This window comes from Neofelis nebulosa, chromosome 4 (genome assembly GCF_028018385.1).
Source record: "Neofelis nebulosa isolate mNeoNeb1 chromosome 4, mNeoNeb1.pri, whole genome shotgun sequence".
In the NCBI taxonomy this organism is placed as follows: Eukaryota; Metazoa; Chordata; class Mammalia; order Carnivora; family Felidae; genus Neofelis; species Neofelis nebulosa.
Window position 1 is genome coordinate 136,751,310 of NC_080785.1, and position 21,423 is coordinate 136,772,732.

General features: G+C 40.2%; 1 protein-coding gene and 1 long non-coding RNA gene across 17 annotated transcripts in view; both read left to right on the forward strand.

Moving 5' to 3' along the window:
- The window catches only part of MAGI1 (membrane associated guanylate kinase, WW and PDZ domain containing 1), a 638,926-nt gene that overhangs the window by 118,848 nt on the left and 498,655 nt on the right, over positions 1-21,423 (forward strand). The window lies entirely within an intron of this gene.
- LOC131509940 (uncharacterized) lies at positions 448-19,486 on the forward strand. The gene is made up of 2 exons (XR_009260799.1): positions 448-6,606; positions 19,337-19,486. It is a non-coding gene; the product is annotated as an uncharacterized LOC131509940 (long non-coding RNA).

Genomic DNA, 21,423 nt, shown 5'->3' on the forward strand with positions numbered 1-21,423 from the left:
CGTTCACTGCCTCTGCACCATCTTAAGACTTCAAGCTAAGGACCCCTTGCTAAATGTGGATAAACTTAATTGCCTTTTTTTTTTTTTAAACCCACTTGGCCCTGTGGCCTTGTTCCAGCCATTTAGTAACAACCAACGGCCCTTTTGTTCTCTTCCTTTGATCTTTAATTTCTGATTCTGTTGTTGAAGCTCCTTGGGGCAATTTTAATTTTCTCTCCTGCTTCCTGAGGTTAATAGCAATGTTGGAAGGTCATTGCTGCTGGTCTGGTCTTACTCTGTAGCCCAGCGCTTCTCTCTGGTGGGGAGCATGCGCAGTTTCCTGCTCTCAGGTGCCAGCAGAAACTCGGGCAGCCCCGCCCCATTTGCAGAGTTGCTGGAGGAACCCTGGCTATCTCTCCCAAATTGGAATAAGGGGGAGGGAGCCGCAGGCTGGTACAGGTAAGAGAGCCCGAGCTGTGTTTCTTCACAGCTAAAACTCAGCCTTTCTGCTTGTGACTTCAGCAGGAACGTGGGGGCTTCCTGCAAGAGTGAATGCCTCCACTTGGAAGTTAACTTGCACTTATATAGGGGGCCAGAGCTCTCCCTGCTCTCTGAAGCCTCTGTGGGCTGCTCTCTCCTTGTGTTGCTTGGAATTTCATTGTAAAGGAGCCATCTTGACTCTCTTCCTTTTATCCACTCTTTGAAGCTGGGCTTCTATTTAGACGGGTGGCAGCCTAGGGCTTCTCTCCTTGCTGGAGACTGGAGGTAGCAGTGGTGTTCCAGAGTCTCTACGAAGACAGGGCTCAGAGATGGGGGAGAGTTCTTTCTGCTTCAACTTTGCTTGTGTGCCTGCCTTCTGTTTGTACAGTACTAATGTACCAACCTGTAAAATTGTTCAATAAGCAGAAGTGAATCCAGATACGTACTGTCTGTCGTGTGATATTAAAAGTCATCATTAATTCATATCGGAGAACTCTCACAAAGAGATTTTATTGTCGTATTCTTTAGTGTTTTAGTATCATGGGGCAAAATGAAGACGTGTGTTGTCCTTTTGGGGAGAATAGTCTTGCCAGTTCTTTTTGTACGGTGAAAGTGGTGTTTTTTAATAATCATGAATTTTGAGACCTGGTGGGTATCTTCTGAAGCAGAATGAACATGTATTAGTAGAAGTGATAATTATTGGAACTCTGTGGGATAGCAGGCATTGGTGGGAATTTTTAGGCATTCTTGGAGATATAAATGCAAATTCGTGGAGGTCGCTTAGGAAATGAGAACAGTAGAATTAGTCTATACAAAATTTGCTGTTTTCCCAGAAACTAGGGATTGGACCAGAGCCCTGGTATAGCTCGAACAGAAGTTATTTGTGTATGTCGATAAACGATTTGCACCATTCTGAAGCTTAACAGAAATATTTTTCAATAGGAAAAAACCTCTTGCCTTTGCAGCTCTTTATTTTCCACAGCGGTGACAAGCAGCGAGAGAATGTTTTTAATTGAAATCCCAGAAGTTGATCTCAGCCAACTTTCAGTTGCTTCCCCTGTGCAGCATTTTGCCAGAGTTTCAAACAAGCCTGTACAAGAAAGGAAAAGAATGTGGTATGCACAGATACTAAAACACTGTGGAAACAACGCTGATATCTCTAGCTAATTTAGTCACTGTGTTTCTCTCCCCATTCCACAGAGGCTGAACAGAAGTGTAATTCATGCACTTTCCGTTCCCACATCTCCGATCTGGCCCTGTGCTGTGGGTTCTTCATCTGTGCGAGGGCCGCCCTGGCTCACTTGCGCTACTCTGTCTGTGGCCTCAACTTTTTCTTTCTTGTCTTGCTGATTGTTTTTGTTAGAGAGTCTTTCGTGTACGACTCTTGAGTTGCAAGTAGTACAATGCTCATGAACCAAAAAAAAAAAAAAAAAGGAAGAAAGAAAGAAAAGGTGTCTATCTAAGGGTATAAGGGTACCTGAGAGGTACCCAAGGTAAGGTATTTTGTCAAGCCTCAGAAACACCCTGGGACTCATGACTTGGAACTTCATCAGGTTTCTCTGTAGGTGTCTCCTTTACCCCTTAATGTGCTCTTGCTTCAGTTTTCTGTTCTTCTCTTCAATTAGACTGATCTACCTTCCCGAGCAGAGACTGGCTATCTACAACGGTCAGCATACATTTCTTCCTCTCCCAGGCTCAGCCAGGCAGAGGCTGGAATCTCTTAGTCCTTGTTGTAAATTGCAGGGAGAAGGACTGTGATTGGTTCCTAAGGTTCTGGACCAGTAAACTGTGGCCACTGCAATGGAGTCCCATGCAGATATGGTGGCTGGAGGTGTGTCTTTTTTAATCAATTGATGGGAGTGAGACAATGTCTAGATAAGCAGAGGGGTTGCGGTATTTGCCAGGCAACCCAGTGGTGTTCTCCACAGTTGGATTTTATGCTTGTTTATTGAACTTCTTATTAATTGTCCCCCCCCCCCAGCCCTGCCCGCATCACAACTACGGCTCCATCAGAACCAGAACTGAGTCAAAATGTGGTGAATATTTATATGCATGGTGTTGGACAGCCAAATATGGCAAAGCATTTGTGTCCAGTATACTTGTAGTGAATATTTGAGTGCCTACCGTATGCTAAGTCCTATTTCCAGTCCAATAGGAGACAACTAATACATGCCCCATTTTCATCCACACTTTAATTACCTCTTCCCAATTATAACCCCCCCCCCCTTTTTTTGGTCTCACACTCACCCATTGTGTTCATTATAGTTAAGTGAGAAGTTAGTTTGAAAGTCGGTTAGTGATGTTTGATTTATGCCTTTCATGTCTGTTGGGTGTGATTTAAAGAGTTAATGAGTTCAAAGAAACCTGACATAGGAAAGATTAGAGTAAGAAATGGCAAGCGTCTTTGCAGTAATATCCAAGGCATAATGACTGGGTATAAACTGCCCATCACTTGTCCCAAAGGCGTGCAGAGCAAAATTTCCCTGTAAGATGGAAAGCCTAGTATACTTTTGGACCAGGTGATTGTAATCATGGGGCACATGATAATGTGCATGGAAGCTGATCTGAAATTCTTCTTGGAACTTTAATTATTCTTTTTGATCTAGGTGTACAAGTGATCAACTCCCAAGATATGTGATAAACATTCCTTGGCTTTTTGCTTTGGAAAACATGATGTGGATTTCCATGGATATAAGGCCATTTTTATACTTTCATTTTGGACTTGACGAAGACTTCTATGGTATCTGGAAAAATTAATGCATCTGGGAGGGTTTGTTTTAATTTGCATTCCTAATCCATTTTTAACTTTAATCCCCCTTTTCAAGTCTAATTCAAAATGTAAGCATGTTAGCTGAAGTCTATTAGAAATCGTATTAAAAATCTCTATGGGGTCTTTGGTGTATGTATGCTGAATTAACATTGATGCCAAGGTCTTTGCTATAAATTAATTTTCCAGCACAAAAAATGAGGACAGCTTGTAATTGTTCCTTCTGTTTCCAGCCCTCTTCATGTTATTCCTCTAGTATTGTTGTCTGTAAGGGGTTTTTAACCCAGTCCTGTCAAAAGGGATTGTAGTTTTGGACGTGGGTGCTATTTCCACTATCCATTGGCGCTCCTGAAAGGATCTTGTTTTTTCCTGAGGTTGACATTCGTCTGTGTTGCTGTGATCTGTTTTCTTTTTTTTTTTTTTTTTTAAGATTTTTTTTTTTAATGTTTTATTTATCTTTAAGACAGAGAGAGACAGAGCATGAGTGGGGATGGGGCAGAGAGAGAGGGAGACATAGAATCAGAAGTAGGCTCCAAGCTCCGAGCCGTCAGCATAAAGCCCGATGCGGGGCTCGAACCCACAAACCGTGAGATCATGACCTGAGCTGAAGTCGGATGCTCAACCGACTGAGCCACCCAGGCGCCCGTCTGTGATCTGTTTTCATTTCATGGTAAGCCTGATTTCTTCAGATGACTGACCATAAAGGTACATGTTACCAGTAGGAATTAGAGAGAGAAAAATGGGACTCCCTAATTATGGGCTTCCTATCTCTCATGGCTATTTTTGTGGAGCTGGATCCCCTTGGTGTGGATTTCACACAGTCAGTATACTTTCTGTTTCTGAAAAAGGCATCCATCTTACCTCAAGCATTTATTCTTAAGTATTCTACAGAGAGAAAGAACTATTTATGGTGACATCTTGAGTTAACTATTTGGATTTAGGCTAAAAATTAATTTAAGGAGCAAATATTTGTCTTTTCTGAAAACAGCATGCCTTTACAGTGTGGTAGAATGTTGGGGAAATACTTCAGTGCTCTTCATTAATTTTCTAATGCAAGAAGAATACATGTTTATCACAGAAATCTTAGAATGAACAGACCCTCTCAAATTGCCTGCAATCCCACCAATCAAATGTAACCAGTCTTATTCTTTTGGGATATGTTATTCTAGATATATATGTGTGCGTAAAGTTAAAATTTATATTGAAGTGTATACACTTCGCTCCTAGAATTTTCACTTCCTAATAAATCATGCATGTTGCCTTGTCTTGAAAACAAAAACCCCACTTGATTTTATACTGTCATTTTAAAGGTTTGCTTAGTATTTCGTTATAGGACATTATTTATGTAACTATTTCCTTATTTGTGGTTATCTTGGGTGTTCCCAGTTTTTCACGTTTCAAACAACAACTCTGTGATGAACATCCTTATAGCTAACTCTTTGCCCACATGATTAATGATTTTCCTAGAAGTGCTTCCCAGATTTGAAATTGCTGAATCCAAGGTTTTTCTTGTTTTAAGTCACATTTAACCAAATTTTCCTCTGTTGAGAACTTCCCATCAGCTCTGGGCATGGTTGTGCTTTTACTGTTGTGACTACAGCTGCTGCTGTTATTATTATGATTATTATTTAACATTCTGGTGGTTTCAGTTTTGACCGTGACTCCGTTTTCTTTCCTACCCACTTCTGTTGCGCCTGATTTGGGCCTTTGGCCATTGCCTTTAGGGACAAAAAAATAACACAGCTGGTAGATATGTCATCTGTCTGAGTCTTCCTCAGCTGGGCTCCTGGGTGTAACTGATCTGATCCTCTTTGAGTATCCCTTCTGAGTGTTGTAAGTGTGCAGTGGTAATGAGTCATAGTGCCTCTCCACACAGGAGGAGTGCTAAATAAGTGTTTCCCTTGCAGACCAACCAGGCATCTCTGGGCTTCTAAGGCAGCTAGGCAATGCTGAATAATTAATTGGTGTCCAGGGAGATATTAATTGCTATGGTTGTATATTTTTTTGGGCTCAATGCCAATTACAGTTTGATTATTGAGAAATCCTTACCAAGGATAAAAATGTTTAGAAGTAAATGTATTGATGGCATAGATAGGCATTGGTTCTCAATATTAATATGGAGGGTAATTTGGCTTAATTTTGGGTGAGGCTTCACCATCTAGATGACTTTGATTTTAGCCATTAACCATGCACTTGTTGGCGCTGCAAACCGTAATTAATTTAGCTCGTTATTCCTTTTGATATAAAAAGCTGCAGGATAGATGGTCATTAATCACATCAAGATTCCTTGTAGGGTTTTGGAAAGAACATTTGATTACTGTGTGTAGACAGAAGAAGTGACTGCTGTGCCTTGCCTTCTGGAATGAATGATACTAATTTTTAGAATTCTGGCCCCTGACTCTGAGGTGGCAGCTTGATTCTGAACCCTCAAGATGCCATTTACACAAACCTAGACCAGCAAAATGCTTTGTGTATATCACATGGTTTTTTTCTTTTTTGTTTGTTTTGTTTTGTTTTTAAAGTAAGCTCTTCGCCCAACATGGGGCTTGAACTCATGACCCAGAGATCAAGAGTCCCATGCTGCCCTGATTGAGTCAGCCCCCTGCCTTCCCCTTTGAAAAGTAAACTCACCCCTTTAAAAGTAAACTCTACCCCTAACCTGGGGCTTGGGGTTTGGGGCTCGGTCAAACTCATGACTCCGAGATCAAGAGTTGCATGCTCTACCGACCGAGCCAGCCAGGCACTCCAACATGTTGTGTTCTTTAATGTCTCGGTCACAGCATTGGGTGAAGAAAAAAGGGATTGACAGAAAGGTGCTGAACTTTAAAATAAGGCATTCTGTCTATTGTACCAGCTAGGAACCCATCTGGAGCAGGTGCTGGCAATGCCCACTTATACTGGTCACGCTTATGCCTGGTATTTTACTCCACCTCCTCGTGAAATGAAGGACTTATGGATTTATTGCCAGGTTTTGTAAGATACTGCTAAGCCTCCCATGATGATACATGTATCTGAAAAAGAGCTGTCTTGATTTGTTCCAAATAATAACATTATTAAGTATCACCATTTCTGATGTGTGTTACTGTTCATTCCTATTTGGAAATGTCACAATGATGGGTGTGTGTTATTTTGACCTCATGTGAAGGTTCCATGACAACAGTAAACATTCGCATTGCAGGTTTTCATATGTCAGTAAATCTGGATGATGCAAGCAGCCTCAGCCTGCAAATAAAGATGTGTTGTGAAATGTCTCATGCCAGATGAGACACTCATAGCTGGGATTGGCACATTCAAGGCCACTGATGGTGATGACAGAACTCTCATTTTAGACTTGACATCAGATGGAGTTTGTGGCTCACTGGGTTCTTTGTGTTGCTTGGGTATGTCTTATTTTGGCCTCATTAGATTGGTTTGTACCACTGATCCTAGGTGGTTCCTATTCTTTTCAAGGAATGTTTTTGCAGAATACTCTTGTTTTTGTTTTTTTCTTTCCCCTCTTACATTAATCCTCAGTTTAAAAACAGAGAGCAAATGCTGGCATTCAACATCGTTGGTAAGGCTGAAAATACTTTATAATATGATTTCCAGTCAAGATTGTTACCTTTTCAAAATCTGATAATTCTATTTACATACTTTTTTGCCCTAATTTTCATGGGATGACTTACTTTTCTTTCTTTTTTAAAATGTTAATTTATTTATTTTTGAGAGAGATAGGGTGGGGAAAGGCAGAGAGAGAATCCCAAGCAGGCTCCCAGCTATCAGCACAGAGCCCCACTTGGGGCTCAATCTCATGAACCTTGAGATCATGAGACATCATGACCTGAGCCAAAATCAAGAGTCAGACGCTTAACTGACTGAACCACCTAGGCACCCCTCTTTATTTCTTAAAAAAAAAAAATACATGGGGTCACTTGGCTGGCTCTGTTGGAAGAACATGCAATCTTGGTCTCAGTGTCTTAAGCTCAGACACTTAACTGACTGAACCACCCAGGCGCCCCTCTATTTCTTAAAAAAAAATACACGGGGTCACGTGGCTGGCTCAGTTGGAAGAACATGCGATCTTGGTCTCAGTGTCCTAAGCTTGAATTTCATGTTGGGTGTAGAGATTACTAAAAAATAATAAACAGGGGCGCCTTGGTGGCTCAGTCGGTTGAGCGTCCGACTTCGGCTCGGGTCACGATCTTGCAGTCCGTGAGTTCGAGCCCCGCGTCAGGCTCTGGGCTGATGGCCCAGAGCCTGGAGCCTGCTTCCGATTCTGTGTCTCCCTCTCTCTCTGCCCCTCCCCCGTTCATGCTCTGTCTCTTTCTGTCTCAAAAATAAATAAATGTTAAAAAAAAAAAATTAAAAAAAATAAAAAAATAAAAAATAATAGACAAACAAACATAAAAAAATGGGTCTCAATTTTCACCAAAGTACAGCACAGTGTCAATGGCATGCTTTACTGGTATGGTGTCATGGAAATCATACATGATTTGGAGCCACCTGGGCCTGTTTAACATCTTTGTATCATTGTTTATTAATTGACCTTGGGCAGTTCTCATCACCTCTGTAAATTTCCAGTTTTTCACTGTTAGAAATCTTTTATTCATCTGTATTAGGGATTGTGGCAGAAATTGCAGTGTTATTCCCATTCTCCTCCCATTTCCTTAACTCCAAATGGGACCAAACTCACCTCCCTCTAGACTTCTTATGAGAAATAGTGATTTAATACTTGTGAGATACTCAGTAAATGTTAGTTATCATCGTTTTCTGTTAACCTCTATAGTTGGAAATTAAGACTGTACGGAGAGATTTATGTTAGTTATATTAGGCTTTTTAAATGAATAAATGAAATAAATTTTGAAGTGTATTTCTTTTTTTTTTTTTTAAATTTTTTTTTTCAACATTTTTTATTTATTTTTGGGACAGAGAGAGACAGAGCATGAACGGGGGAGGGGCAGAGAGAGAGGGAGACGCAGAATCGGAAACAGGCTCCAGGCTCCGAGCCATCAGCCCAGAGCCTGACGCGGGGCTCGAACTCACGGACCGCGAGATCGTGACCTGGCTGAAGTCGGACGCTTAACCGACTGCGCCACCCAGGCGCCCCTGAAGTGTATTTCTTTAGGCAAGAAACTGGTAGGATTTTTGGATATCAAAGTGTGAATGTAATTTTCATGAAATGAATAAAAGAAAAGAAAAAATTTAAGTAAACCTGTTATCTACTAACTGTCAGACATTTATTTTATATATTTTACTAATATTGTATATGTCCAGGAAACTTTGGCTTCATTTGATAGAAGGAGGCACAAATGCTCCAATATAAGACCTCGATGGGAGAAGGGTTGAAGAATGGGAGGTAGGAAGGAAGTCTTACTTTATTCATATTATGTACCAGGAGCTGCACTATAGGTGTTTACCAGTGTCTTCTACTTAGGGTACTCTAAGGCTGACATTAAGAAACGAATGGTGTGTTACTAACTCCTTCCTGTCCCTGAAATGGGTTTTGTTAGTATCCTTCTCTTTGCAGAAGGAGGAAGGAGGAACTTGGCTAAGGCAGTTTTACTTCCAGGCTGCAAGGGACTGGTCTGAGCTCACACAGTGGTGTTTGTTTCTGCCTCTGACCCTTAAGTAGCTTTGTGACCTCTCTAAGCCTTGGTTTCTTTACTTGTCAGTGGGTGGTTCCTTCTTCCTCGGTCCTTAGGATTTCCTGGGATAACCCACTATTTCCCAAACTTGCCTGATCAAAAGAGTCACCCTAATGTATTTATTAAAATACTGGGCCCCATTCCAGAGTGACAGAATCAGAATTTCCAGGGATTCTGTGATTTTCTTTTAGGGGGGGGGGGGGAGTGGAGGTGGGGGCAAAAGGGAGAGAGAGAATTTTTTTTTTTTTGTCAAATTCACTAACATGCAGTGTATACAGGGTGCTCTTGTCTTTAGGAGTAGATTCCCGTCATTCATCACTTAAATACAACAGCCAGTGCTCATCCCAACAAGTGTCCTCCTCAACGCCCTTCACCCATTTTTCCTACTCACCACCCCCCTCCCAGCCTGAATCCCTCACCCTTATCAACCCTCAGTTTGTTCTTTGTATTTAAGAGTCTTACGGCTTGCTTCTCTCTCTCTGTATCTTATTTTTTCCTTCCCTTGCCTTATGGTGGTCATTTGTGAAGTTTCTCAAATTCCACATAATGAGTGAAATCATATGTATGATATTTGTCTTTTTCTGATTTATTTCACTTAGCATAGTGCCCTCCAGTTGCATTCATGTCATTGTAAATGTCAGGATTTCATTCTTTTTCATTGCCAAGTAGTATGCCATTGTGTATATATACCCCATCTTCTTTATCCATTCATCCGTTGATGGACATTTGGGCTCTTTCCATAATTTGGCTATTGTTGATAGTGCTGTATAAACATTAGGGTGCATGTGCCCCTTTGAATCGGTATTCTGTATCCTTTGGGATAAATTCCTTGTAGTATAATTGCTGGGTGGGTTGCAGGGTAATTCTATTTTTAATTTTTTGAGGAACCTCCATACTATTTTCCAGGGTGGCTGCTGCACCAGTGTGCTTTCCCACCAGCAGTGCAAAAGAGATCCTCTTTCTCTTCATCCTCATCAACATCTGTTGTTGCCTGAGTAGTTAATGTTAGCCATTCTGACAGGTGTGTGGTGTTATCTCATTGTGGCTTTGATTTGTATTTCCCTGATAAGCGATGTTGAGCATGTTTTCATGTATCTGTTGGCCATCTGGATGTCTTCTTTGGAGAAGTGTCTATTCCTGTCTTTTGCCCATTTCTTCACTGGATTATTTGTTTTTCGGGTGTTGAGTTTGGTAAGCTCTTTATAGATTTTTGATGCCTAACCGTTTATCTGATATGTCATTTGCACATATCATGTCCCATTCCATCAGTTTCCTTTTAGTTTTGTTGATTGCTTCCTTTGCAGCGCAGAAGCTTTTTATCTTGATGAGGTCCCAATAGTTCATTTTTGCTTTTAATTCCCTTGCCTTCGGAGACGTGTTGAGTAAGAAGTTGCTGCATTCGAGGTCAAAGAGGTAGCTGCTTGTGTTCTCCTGTAGGATTTTGATGGTTTCCTGTGTAACATTTAGGTCTTTCATCCATTTTGAGTTTATTTTTGTCTATGGTATAAGAAAGGTCCAGTTTCATTCTTATGCATGTTGCCATCCAGTTCTCCCAGCACCATATGCTAAAGAGACTGTCTTTTTTCCGTTGGATACTCTTTCCTACTTTGTTGAGAGACAGAGAGTTTTAAGCAGGCTCCACGCTCAGTGCTGACCCCGATGCAGGGCCCGATCCCGTGACCCTGGGGTCATGATCCGAGCCAAAATGAAGACTTGGACGCTCAACAAACTGAGCCACCCAGTTGCCCCAGGGGATCCTGTGATTATTAAGTACCCCAGGTATGTCTTATGATTATTCTTCCTAGGAGACAACAAGAAAAGAGACATGTAAACCCCATTAGTTAAGACTTATAAAAAAAGTTAGCTGGTATAGTCATTATATTTATTGTAATGTTTTAGGTATGTTCTTTTAAGTTATGTTCTGTAAATGATGTCTGTAGTCCTTGACCACCTCTTGAGAAAGAAACTAGAGAATGTGTACAAATGTTGATAAACCAGTGAACTAAAATCTCTTACTGCTATTATTTTATTCTTGTTATTTTTCATTAAAAAGGTATGCTTTTTCTTTGCTTTTCTGGAGTATGGGCTGTAATAACCAAGTTAATGAGTTTCTTCTCAACTACCCAAGCCTTTTGAGGTTTGAGAGCACCATGGATCGAGACTTTTTTTCCTGTAAGATAATTAAAGAAAAATAGCTTTGTAGTTAGGGTCACTGAATCCGGAGGGAGTTTACCCACTGGCTGCCCATCTGGCTGTGGCTGCAAATCTTCCTGTTATATGTTACATGATAATTAGATTGAGAATAACTATGTTAGTGACTCTAATTAAAGACAGTGTTTTTTATATAATGAGTAACTATAATGAGTTTTCTATATAAAGAGTCTGTTTAGAATAGTGTGTGTGTGTGTGTATCTTGTTGTCTGTCATAATCTTGTTATAACTGGTTACTGGTTACTGGTCACAAACTGAAACTGGAACAACATGGGTTTATATCAAAGTCTCAGCCTCTTAGGACTGTGCACATGGTTGCTGAATACTTTGAAATTTGATTGCCTTTGTCATCATTGGTTATGTTGTTCGTTGTGCGTCACGTCTTCTCCTACATACTGGGAAAAAGTAACTCTGATGTTAAATATATTGTATATACACGTATATGTCTGTAGGAAGCAATGAGTACTTCCTGTCTCTTTACTTAACATTTTAATTTACTGGTTTTCAATGCTCTAGTGGTCTTGGCTTGTCTTATGTTTATTTTATTTCATCTTTATATCGTTTTAAAATTTGTTTTAATGATGCTATTGATTGTACTTCCCTAAGGCCTAGTTCAATGCTTGGCTGATGGTGGATGCTAGGGCCTGTCATATTGCCAGACTTAGAGCAGGAACTCAATAAATTATTTTTTGTCATGAAAATTGTTTGCCTTACTTTTTAAAGAACAAATCACTGTTTAAAAAATTTAAATGCCGGGGTGCCTGGCTGGCTCAGTCAACTAGGGTTTGGGTTGGAAACAGTGTTAAGGTTGGAATGTTGCAGCAAGTGCTTTGGTCTTCTGGGAAGTTGGTTCTCAAATATTGGTCCTTGGATCTGTGTTGGGTCTTATTCAGATGTCATTTTGTTGAAGTCGAGAGGCACAGGCTGTACTTCTGGTGTGGGAGTGAGTGTGTGTGTGTGTGTGTGTGTGTGTGTCCATGTTTGTGTGTATCAGAGGGCATATAGTGAGTTTTAAATGTCATTGGGAGCTGGGGACTGACCTAACATTGCCAACATTGCCAACTTTTATTTTTTTGTTTTTCCATGAACAGCACGAGATGGGTATTGGGATTATAGCCTGTTGAAGACTAGAAAACTGTGTAAGGAACACTGCAGTGAACATCCATATACACCTATGAACATCCTCGTACATACCCCTCGTGGACATACATCCTGCTCGTGCCTGTGGCGTCAGGTCAGCTGGTACCTCCTCTAGGAAGCCTTACCCGGCACCTTGTTCCACATCCTCCTGCATCCCCTCCCCCCAGGTTAGGGGCCTGTTTTGTGCTTCATTATGCACTACACATATCTTTATTAAAGTGTCTCTGCTTCCTCTTCTCCCACCCCCCTGGCCTAAGCCCATGAGCCCTATCAGAGTAGACATGGCTTCCCTCATACTTAATCCCATATGACACATCATAGATGGATGGATTTAAGGAATGTTAACTAAAAGCTAGTCTCCACCTCTGACTTTGCCTTCTTTTCCTTCACTTACATATTTCGGAATCTATTCATCACATGGGTATTTCATCTTGAGGTTACCATTTTTCTGGTTCTTCTTTTTCTCAGCTTGTTGTTTGACATTCAGGGAGGTATTTCTCATACTGTTCCACTGAGTTAAGAAATGCAAATGGGATGGTTTGAATTATTCAGAATGGTATTGTTTTATTGACAGTGTTTCACTAGGAAAAGTGGGTAATAAAAGATTCTTTCATGCCAATGTGAGTTTATTAACTCTTCACACATTTTTGTTCTTTCTTCTCATAAAGTTTTATTGCAAGTTAGACATTAATCAGTCTGTTTTGTAGGATGATTCAGAAGTTTTTGTAGTCAGTAAAAAATAATATGTCTTATTTTTCTTATTATAAAAGTGATCCAAGCTGATTGACAAAACTATAGTTATCTCATATGTTACTACCCGGTAAGGATCAGTGTGAACACATTGTTTCAGCATTTAAGAAAGCATACTCTTTATTATTATCCTATCAAGATGTTCCTCAGAAGAATTCCGTTGGTAAACAGTTTCGGAAAAAAGCTGCATGTGTTCTAGATAGCCTAAATACGCATTAGCTAGCATCTGACCGGGGAACTTGAAGTCCTGTCTCTTTTGTCCACTTTAGCCTTTATTAAAGTGCCAGGGAACCTAGTACTCCCTGGAGTTGACCTTGAGAAACGCTGGTGTGGCAGTCTGTTTCTTTTCAGTGTGTTTTAAACTATATGTAACGAGTACCCATAAACATACTGTTACTTACTTTTAAGCAAAAATGGGTTTATTCCTCAGGTACTGTTACCCAGCTTGCTTTTTTATTTTGTAATTCATCACCTCCTTTCTTGTCAATATATAATCTCCTACAATATAGTTTTTCATAGTGATGTAGGACTTTATTCTCTGGATTATTTCGTATGTTACTCAAACTGCCCTCCATTGTTGAAAATACAGGTTTTCAAAAATGTGTGTGGACGACTCTGTGGCACAAATCTTTATTTTTATTTCCAGCAATTGTAGTTGTCCCCTTATTTTACATGGATGCTAGCATGGATAGCTTGTTCCTCTTTCGTCCCTAAAGATAGATTTCTCAGTTTCATATTTTAAATCCTAACTCACTGGTAATTTTGTTACTGATACTTGGCTCACCCCTTTGTTAGATTATTCATAACAGTGTTGCAGTTCCAGCCTGACTTTTTTGGGCATTCAGTGTTCCGTTTAGGCGTTTCTGACTTTGTTTTGGTATGCACGCAAGGATTGTAAATTCAGTATAATTAAAAAAAAAAATTTTTTTTTAATGTGTCTTTATTTCTGAGAGAGAGAGACAGAGCGCAGGCTGGGGAGGAGCAGAGAGAAGGGGAGACAGAGAATCCGAAGCCGGCTCCAGGCTCTGCGCTGTGAGCAGAGTGTCCTCTGTGGGGCTCGAACTCATGAACTGCGAGATTGTGACCCGAGCCGAAGTTGGATGCTTGACCGACTGAGCCACCCAGGCGCCCGAAGGGACTATGAGTTCATTTTAATACTACCTTCATATGCAAGATGAAATTCAGACAAATGGTATTCCAGTATTTGCTGTGGAGTGACTTTTGTGTACTACATACCTTTGTTGTGTGGGAGATAGCGTTTGCCTATTCCGTCAATTCCGGGGCAAGCATTAACAAAATGGAGAGTCCGTCGGTGGTTTTTCTTGGCCCGTGGTGCAACCCTCTGTATCACGTGTGTTCGAAAGTTGTTTGGCATAAGTTTAGAATTTGTTGAAAGTCACTGGTGGTGTGCAAAAGTAGTTATCACGACAGCTCATTGGGTAGCTGAATAGCCAAGGAGACAGAGAATTATGACCCTGGACTGAAAGTATTGAGTATATTGCCAAGGCCAGAAGTGGAGGGTCTGTGCTGATCCAAACCCCCAGCCCCAACTGGACCTCTAAAAACACTAGCAACGAAGAGAGTTTTTGCCTTTTTGAATGGATGGGTCTTTCTCTTCTCCTTTCACACGTTTTCTGATAGGTATTAAATAATGATTGTTGTCATTGCTTAGTTAATTCTGCCATCTTACTCTGACCTAGTGCTAATTTAATCGCTGCCTCCTTCTATCAGGCCTTGTATTATCTAGGTCAGTTGATAAGGGTGGTGGTTCCCAGTCTTTTAGAGTCTATATTTCAAAAAAACTTTAGACACTCAGTATTAGCTAATACTACCTGTATTTTCCTGATCTGTTAGTTTTGGAAAACTACTATGAATCTAGTAATGCCTTTTCTATGTTACATATGAGTCTGTGTATGTAAATGTGTATATCTATATATAATACTTACATTTTAATTACACTATTTATTTAGTATACGAATAATTCTTGGTGTGCAAATAGAATGTCACACCCCTTGAAATAACTCTTTTCTATCAGATTTGGTGACCCACAGTTTATGGAAGCATTGGATTAGCATATCTCAAGCACTTTGGACAATCTTGATGCTTTCATGTTTCTTTTAGAATGGGGTGATTAAAGGCTTTTAGTTCTTGATAACTAGTATTTAATTTTTGAGGTTTTTAAATCATCAAGAATATTATTTTAGCATTTTAAACTTTATTATCTGCATGTGTGTGTATGGGTTGAAGACTGTTGTGAATCAGTTTTCTGGTTTGTGGGTTCTAAAACTGATTTTGTTGATTTTAGACAGTTTGTTTTCCCATTGCTACTTGAAAAACTTTATTTTCTTAACTTCTGTTCGTGGTAACTTACAGTATACATCCCATTTTTTTTTCTTCTCAACTTAGCCATGTAGGGGTTCTTTTGGACCTTAAGGGTGATGGTGGGTCTGTTGAATACTTTCATTGCCTGCCTTAGACATTTGCTTAGTTCCCGCTGTTTGCTCAACACTTCCCTTGGTTCGAGCTCTGGAGATGAAGAACACTGTTTTTCCTTTCTTCCCCCTCTATTTGAATACCTGGGGCTTTTGTAAAATTGTGGAGATGGCTTCTAGATGCTTAATATAGCTCCTTAGACTGTAAGTCCCTTAAAGATTAGGAGCACTTTTTCCTAAGAAAACTGAAAGTTGACTCTTTCACATACAGTCAGGTGGCTGTCCTTTTACCTTGAGCCTGGGTAGTGGGACTTGTTTTCACAGTAATGAGAATGTGACTTCTCTAATTAACTGGGCACCTTTTATAAAAATTGGGTGTTGCTGATCTTAACAAGTGCTAGTCTGATGGCATGTTCTTCAAAAGATACAACATGTTATATTGAACTACTGGTGGCCTGAATGGTATAGTCAGTTGTTGGTACTGTATTATACAGGCTCTAATAATACATGCTAATGTTCAGTGTATGTGATGTTAATGTGCGATGTGCATTATCTTGTATTCAGTGTAGTGTAGCTCTGCTTTTCTTAGGTAGGAGTAGGTACTTGGCAGTGAATAAGGTATCATTGCCTGAGTTTCATAACAGGCTACCCACCACCACGTCCTTTGGAGGTCTCGATAGCCTTCAGACATTAGATTGAAGCTCAAGAATGAACTCACTTAACATCCAGTTGGAAAATGTTGTGTCTTCGATGCCAGTGGGTAGCCTGTGGTTAGGAGTTTTTAAATATCTTAACCAGACATAGAATGTTTATTTTTCTATCTTTTAAATTTTTCTTAAATTTTCTTTTTTTTTCTGTTTACTCTTTCTCGGAGAAATTGTGTGATCCTTTAAAGGCAAGGAAGTTAAAGAAATAGATTTAAGTTTCATGGTGTGCTGTAGTTTTTTATATGTAGAAGTTAAAAGTTTATGCATTTATTTCATTGAATTCAGAAGGCTGCGGTTTTATTTGTAGATGGTGATTTCATTGCCTCCCCCTGGCCCTGCCTCTGCCTTTTTTTTTTTTCTGATGTAACCTACAGAGTTCTAATATATGCTTTATTTTTATAATTTTTTATGTTATTAAAGTAATACATGGTTTTTTTTTTTTTTTGCAAAACCTCTTAATAAATCATAGGTATATAAAGAAGAAAACTGCATTTTATCTGTTATCTTCCTTTGTCCTTAACCTAAAATTCTGATTCTCCAGAGATAACCAATTGGACATGTTTTTTTTTTTTCATTTTTTATACATAAATAAAATATGCATACGATCTTTGGAGGTTTTTTTTTGTTGTTGTTGTTGTTAATCTAGATGGCAGATATGCTTATTTTATTCTTGTCTGAAAATCTTGCATCCAACTTAGACTGTACTTAATCAATATTTTGTCGTAACTACGCCTAGTATTTTATGTGTTTACACAGAAGCCTTTGACATTAACTCGTTACTCTGTTTTCTCAAATGATTAAGAAGTGACAAGTGGCATATTTTCCATTCTGAAATGTTTTTGGAGGAAGGGATGCAGAAGATCAGGTTGGAAACATTAAATAGCTGACTGGTTCCACTGTGTTCAAGTTTTCTGTGTATCGTCCAAAATATAATTGGATGCCACCAAATCACAGTGGCATCACTATCATACAAGTTCATTTCTGTCTTATATAATGATCCGGCCCTAGAATAGTCCAGGGCTAATGTGGTTCTGTGGGAATGGGAACTTGGGTTCCACCCTATTTATTGCTTGGCCATTATGCTATTTTTCTTGGCATTCCTGTTAGTGGGGAAGGGACGAGGGAAGGGCAGGTCTCTTCACACACACGTCTTGGAAATTACACACTTCACTTCTGCTCGCATCTCATTCGCCAGACCTTGTTCATATGGCCATAACCAGATGCAGTGCTTTAATCAGGGCCACCAGATGCTCAGTTGAGAATTTGGAGCTAGGGGAGAATGTATTTTAGAAGGCACTTGAGGCTTTGCTGAAGAGTATGACTATCATTTTGCTTAAAAGGAAGCTTGAGACATAAACGCTTGTTTGAGATGAAGTGAAAATCCCATTGATGTACCAAATTCAAGTTGGAATAGTTTTCTATTTAAATATTTTCCTTGTTTTTATTGATTTATGTAGTTTGGCAAAAAAAAAAACCCACAAAAAATGTGACATGTGATTTCGCTAATAATGGGATCTTTGCATATGAATATTAGCTGCAGAATAGGGGTGAAGCAAGATTTTCTTAGGTAATGGAACTTCATAATATAGGGATATTTGGAGTATAATAGTTCATTTCTCAGTCTAATGAAAGGTGGGCCCATTACAGTTCTAACCTTTATGTAAGTATACAACATTATCCTTATTATTTTTGCATTAATTTATAGTTAGAAAATCTAAACAAACTATATTACCATACATTTGATTTTTAAATAGTATTATATATGAGTGCACATATGTATTCATTTAAAATCATGCACACATCTACATTTACCACCTGTAGTTGTGTGAACGTTTGTCCCATAGATTTAAACTATTTCATAGCCTGAATTTGCTTCCCACATGATCTATATTTGTTATAGAATGATGTTTCCAATACCTGTGAAATACATAAGTTAATAAGATCTGTTGTTGAATATTTAGGTTGTGTCTGAACTTCTGCTTTTACAAAGAATACTATAGTAAGTATCTTTGTGTGTATATAACATTACCTCTTTGACTCTTTCCTGAGACAGTACTGTTGCATGCAGAATTGCTTGGCAAAGGGATTCATACTTTTTTAAGGTTTTTGTTACACTGCATGTTAATACAAATTTCCTTATATTCTGCCCCCCAATGGAGTTTTATCTTTTACTTAAGTATTTGTTAGTTGAATAGCAAGATTACTTGCTTGATAGTTCAGTATTTCATCAGTCAGGAGATTGATTCAAATGGTCTTCAGTTTTTCTGTTTTTAGATTTTATCCCTTGGGGCGCCTGGGTGGCTCAGTCCGAGTGTCCGACTCTTTGATTTTGGCTCAGGTCATGATCCCAGGGTCATAGGATTGAGCCCCGTGTTGGGCTCCACACTGTGCATGGAGCCTGCTTAAGATTCTTTATCTCCGTCTCCCACTTTCCCCCGCGGGAGTGCTCGCTTGGTCTCTCTCTAAAATAAACAAGATCTATAGTAAAAAAATTTTTATCCCAAACTTTGGAGCTATGTCCTTTCGTATTTGAAGGAAGTACTTTTTACTGTTCACCCATTTTGTGTGTTACTACGTGGTAGTATAGACAGATTCTCTCTTTATTCTTCCACTCCAAGTGGTACAACTTACTTGTTCATATTGGTGATGAGTTTGCACTTACATACCTCATAGTCTGTGTTCTTTCATTGGCTCCCTGTTATATCTAGGGATAGGCAGCAGATGGCCCGGCGGTGGGGAGAGGTGGATGGTAGGCTTTACTTGGGCGTGTATTCCTTTCTCTCATATTGTGACTTCAGGGTGTTAGTTGACCATCACCTTTAGATCCCTTTAAACTTTTTTTAAAGTTTATTTATTTTTGAGAGAGAAAGAGAGAGCATGAGCAGGGGAGGGGCAGAGAGAAGGAGACACAGAATCTGAAGCAGGCTCCAGGCTCTGAGCTGTCAGCACAGAGGCTGATGCGGGGCTTCAACCCACGGACCGTGAGATCATGACCTGAGCCAAAGTCGGATGGTTAATCCACTGAGCCACCCAGGCTCCCCTAGATGGCTTTAATGTAATATTTGGTTGGTGTCTTTTCTTTGCTTATCCTCCTCTTTTCATTCTTGTTCTTTTCCGTATCTTTTCTACTAGAATCTCTCCCTCTCCCCCCCTCTCTCTCTCTCCCCCTTTCTCTCTCTTTTCTCTCACTCTTTTCCAGATTAGGAAACAATTCTGAAAGAATTCTTTTCTTCTTTCTTTCTGCAGACTGGGGAATTAAGACTGAAAAGCTTATTTCTTCCTGCTGAACGGGAAATGTACTGGCCCCACTGGTTTATTTGGGGAGTCACATTTTTACCAGATGCCCGTGGGCAATTCATGTATACACACAACGCAACATAAACCTTTGTTATTGTTGTGGGCGTCCTTTCCGCTTCTGTCTGAGGGTGCGAGACAGGGAGAGGGTTAGAAGAGTCCTGGAATGTATCATTTGTCTCACAACTGGATATTCCGGTGCTAGTGGTCAAAGCAACAACTCTCGAAGAAGATCTCTTGGAAAGTGTGAATACTAGTAGTTCAGTAATTGGCACACTCTGCTTAAATGGGGTGGTCTTTCAGCAATAGAATCTTAGAGCAAATTGCCAGCTTCCGTGGAATTCCGAATTTAAGTCTTTGTTATAATTGTTGCCAAGAATTACTTGTCTGGCAGGTGTTAAGTTCTTCCTTGCTATGACCCAACCCACTGGTGAAAGAGATACTCTGCATTCTTGAAGGCCCTGTTTCACAATTCCTGGATTTTACCTCTTTTAGGCGGGAGGTTGCTAGTGCATCTTCTGTAGGAGTAGGTTTTTGGAAACACCATCTACTACTTGTTTAGGCAACACAAAATCCAAGTACAATAGAGATGATGTCAGGAAATACTTGAAATCTTTTTTTGTTTTTTTTTTAACGGCTTTTGTGGACTTTTGGGCTCATTAAAAAAAAAAAAAACAGTTTTATTTGTTTAAGTAATCTCTACACCCCATGGGGGGCTCGAACTCACGACCCTGAGATCAGGAGTCCTTGGCTCTTCAGAATGAGCCAGCCAGCCGTCTAATCAGCTCATTTTTAATAGCTGCGTTTTAACCATGCTCTTCTCATGAGGGTCCACTTCTAGACCTGGACTTCAACCTTTTTAGTGGAGCTCGAGCCACTAGATGCCTGGGTGCCGGAGGCCAGCTCCAGCAGGTCCAGGGGTCCCCGAAGGATGGAACGGCGTCGGCGAAAAAGTGAAAATAAAACAAAACAAAAATAAAAATGGACACAGGCAACAGCAGTGTGTTGAACTGGCCGATTTGTTGTAGCAAGCGTGGCATTATATTTGCTAGTGATTTCCTTGTAACATACGTCATCTGTGTTCTTCCAACATTGCCCACTTCTAAAATTGTTCCTTTGTACCATCACTCAATAAGGAATAACATGATTGTTTTCTCATAACATTCCCTCCTGCCCTTTGCTTATTGATGAATTTCTTTTATTGTTTTTATTATGTATCTATGTTTATCTATAATTTATAAAGTATTTGCTTTGTTGTTTTCACGAGAGGTCATTTATCTCTCAACACCTCAAGTGGAACAGTTACAGGGACACGACCTCTTAGTTGTTTCCCTGAACCATTCGTGGTTTTGAAGAACAAAAGTGTTCTCCTGGGTCCGAGGTGCCAGGAAGGGGGCCAAGAGGGCCTCAGAAACCCACGCCTTATACATTCTCAGAGAGACAATGCACCTAGGAACCAATGAACCATTCTGTACTTTAACCGACTAGGTTCAATCATCATCTGGAATGCCTCCGGGGGGCCAGGTGGGCCTAGGGGTCAGAGTGACCTGTGTCCACAGATACACTCCTTAGTTACCGGAGTGGGGCTTTCGGATCCCTATGTCTCTCCTTCGTTGGCCGACTTTGCTGGCAAATGCATGAGGCTGTCCTTCCTTCAAGTAGACGAGTCTCCTTGGGGAATGGCAAGGGCTAAACGTAAGGCCGCACAATTTCTTGCAGAACCTTATTTCCTTCCCTAATCGTTCCTTTCCTAGGGGGCCTGCTCAGGGCAATTCCCCAACAGACAATACCCCAGGTACTTTTAAGGCCAAATTACCTAAAAGCGGGAGGCCAAGAAGCTTCACTGTCGGGTGGCCGCCTTACGGTCACCAATCCGTCCACAGCCCAGGCTTTGCCACTCAGGCTGGGTAGCTCAGCTTCCAGCAACTGGGATGTCAAATTGGGAAGAGAAACAGTTCTGTAGTTTGCTGTTGTGGACAAGCAGATTGCTTGTGAGATGCACTTGTATCTTATCTGCCTGGAGTGGCTCAGTGCACATT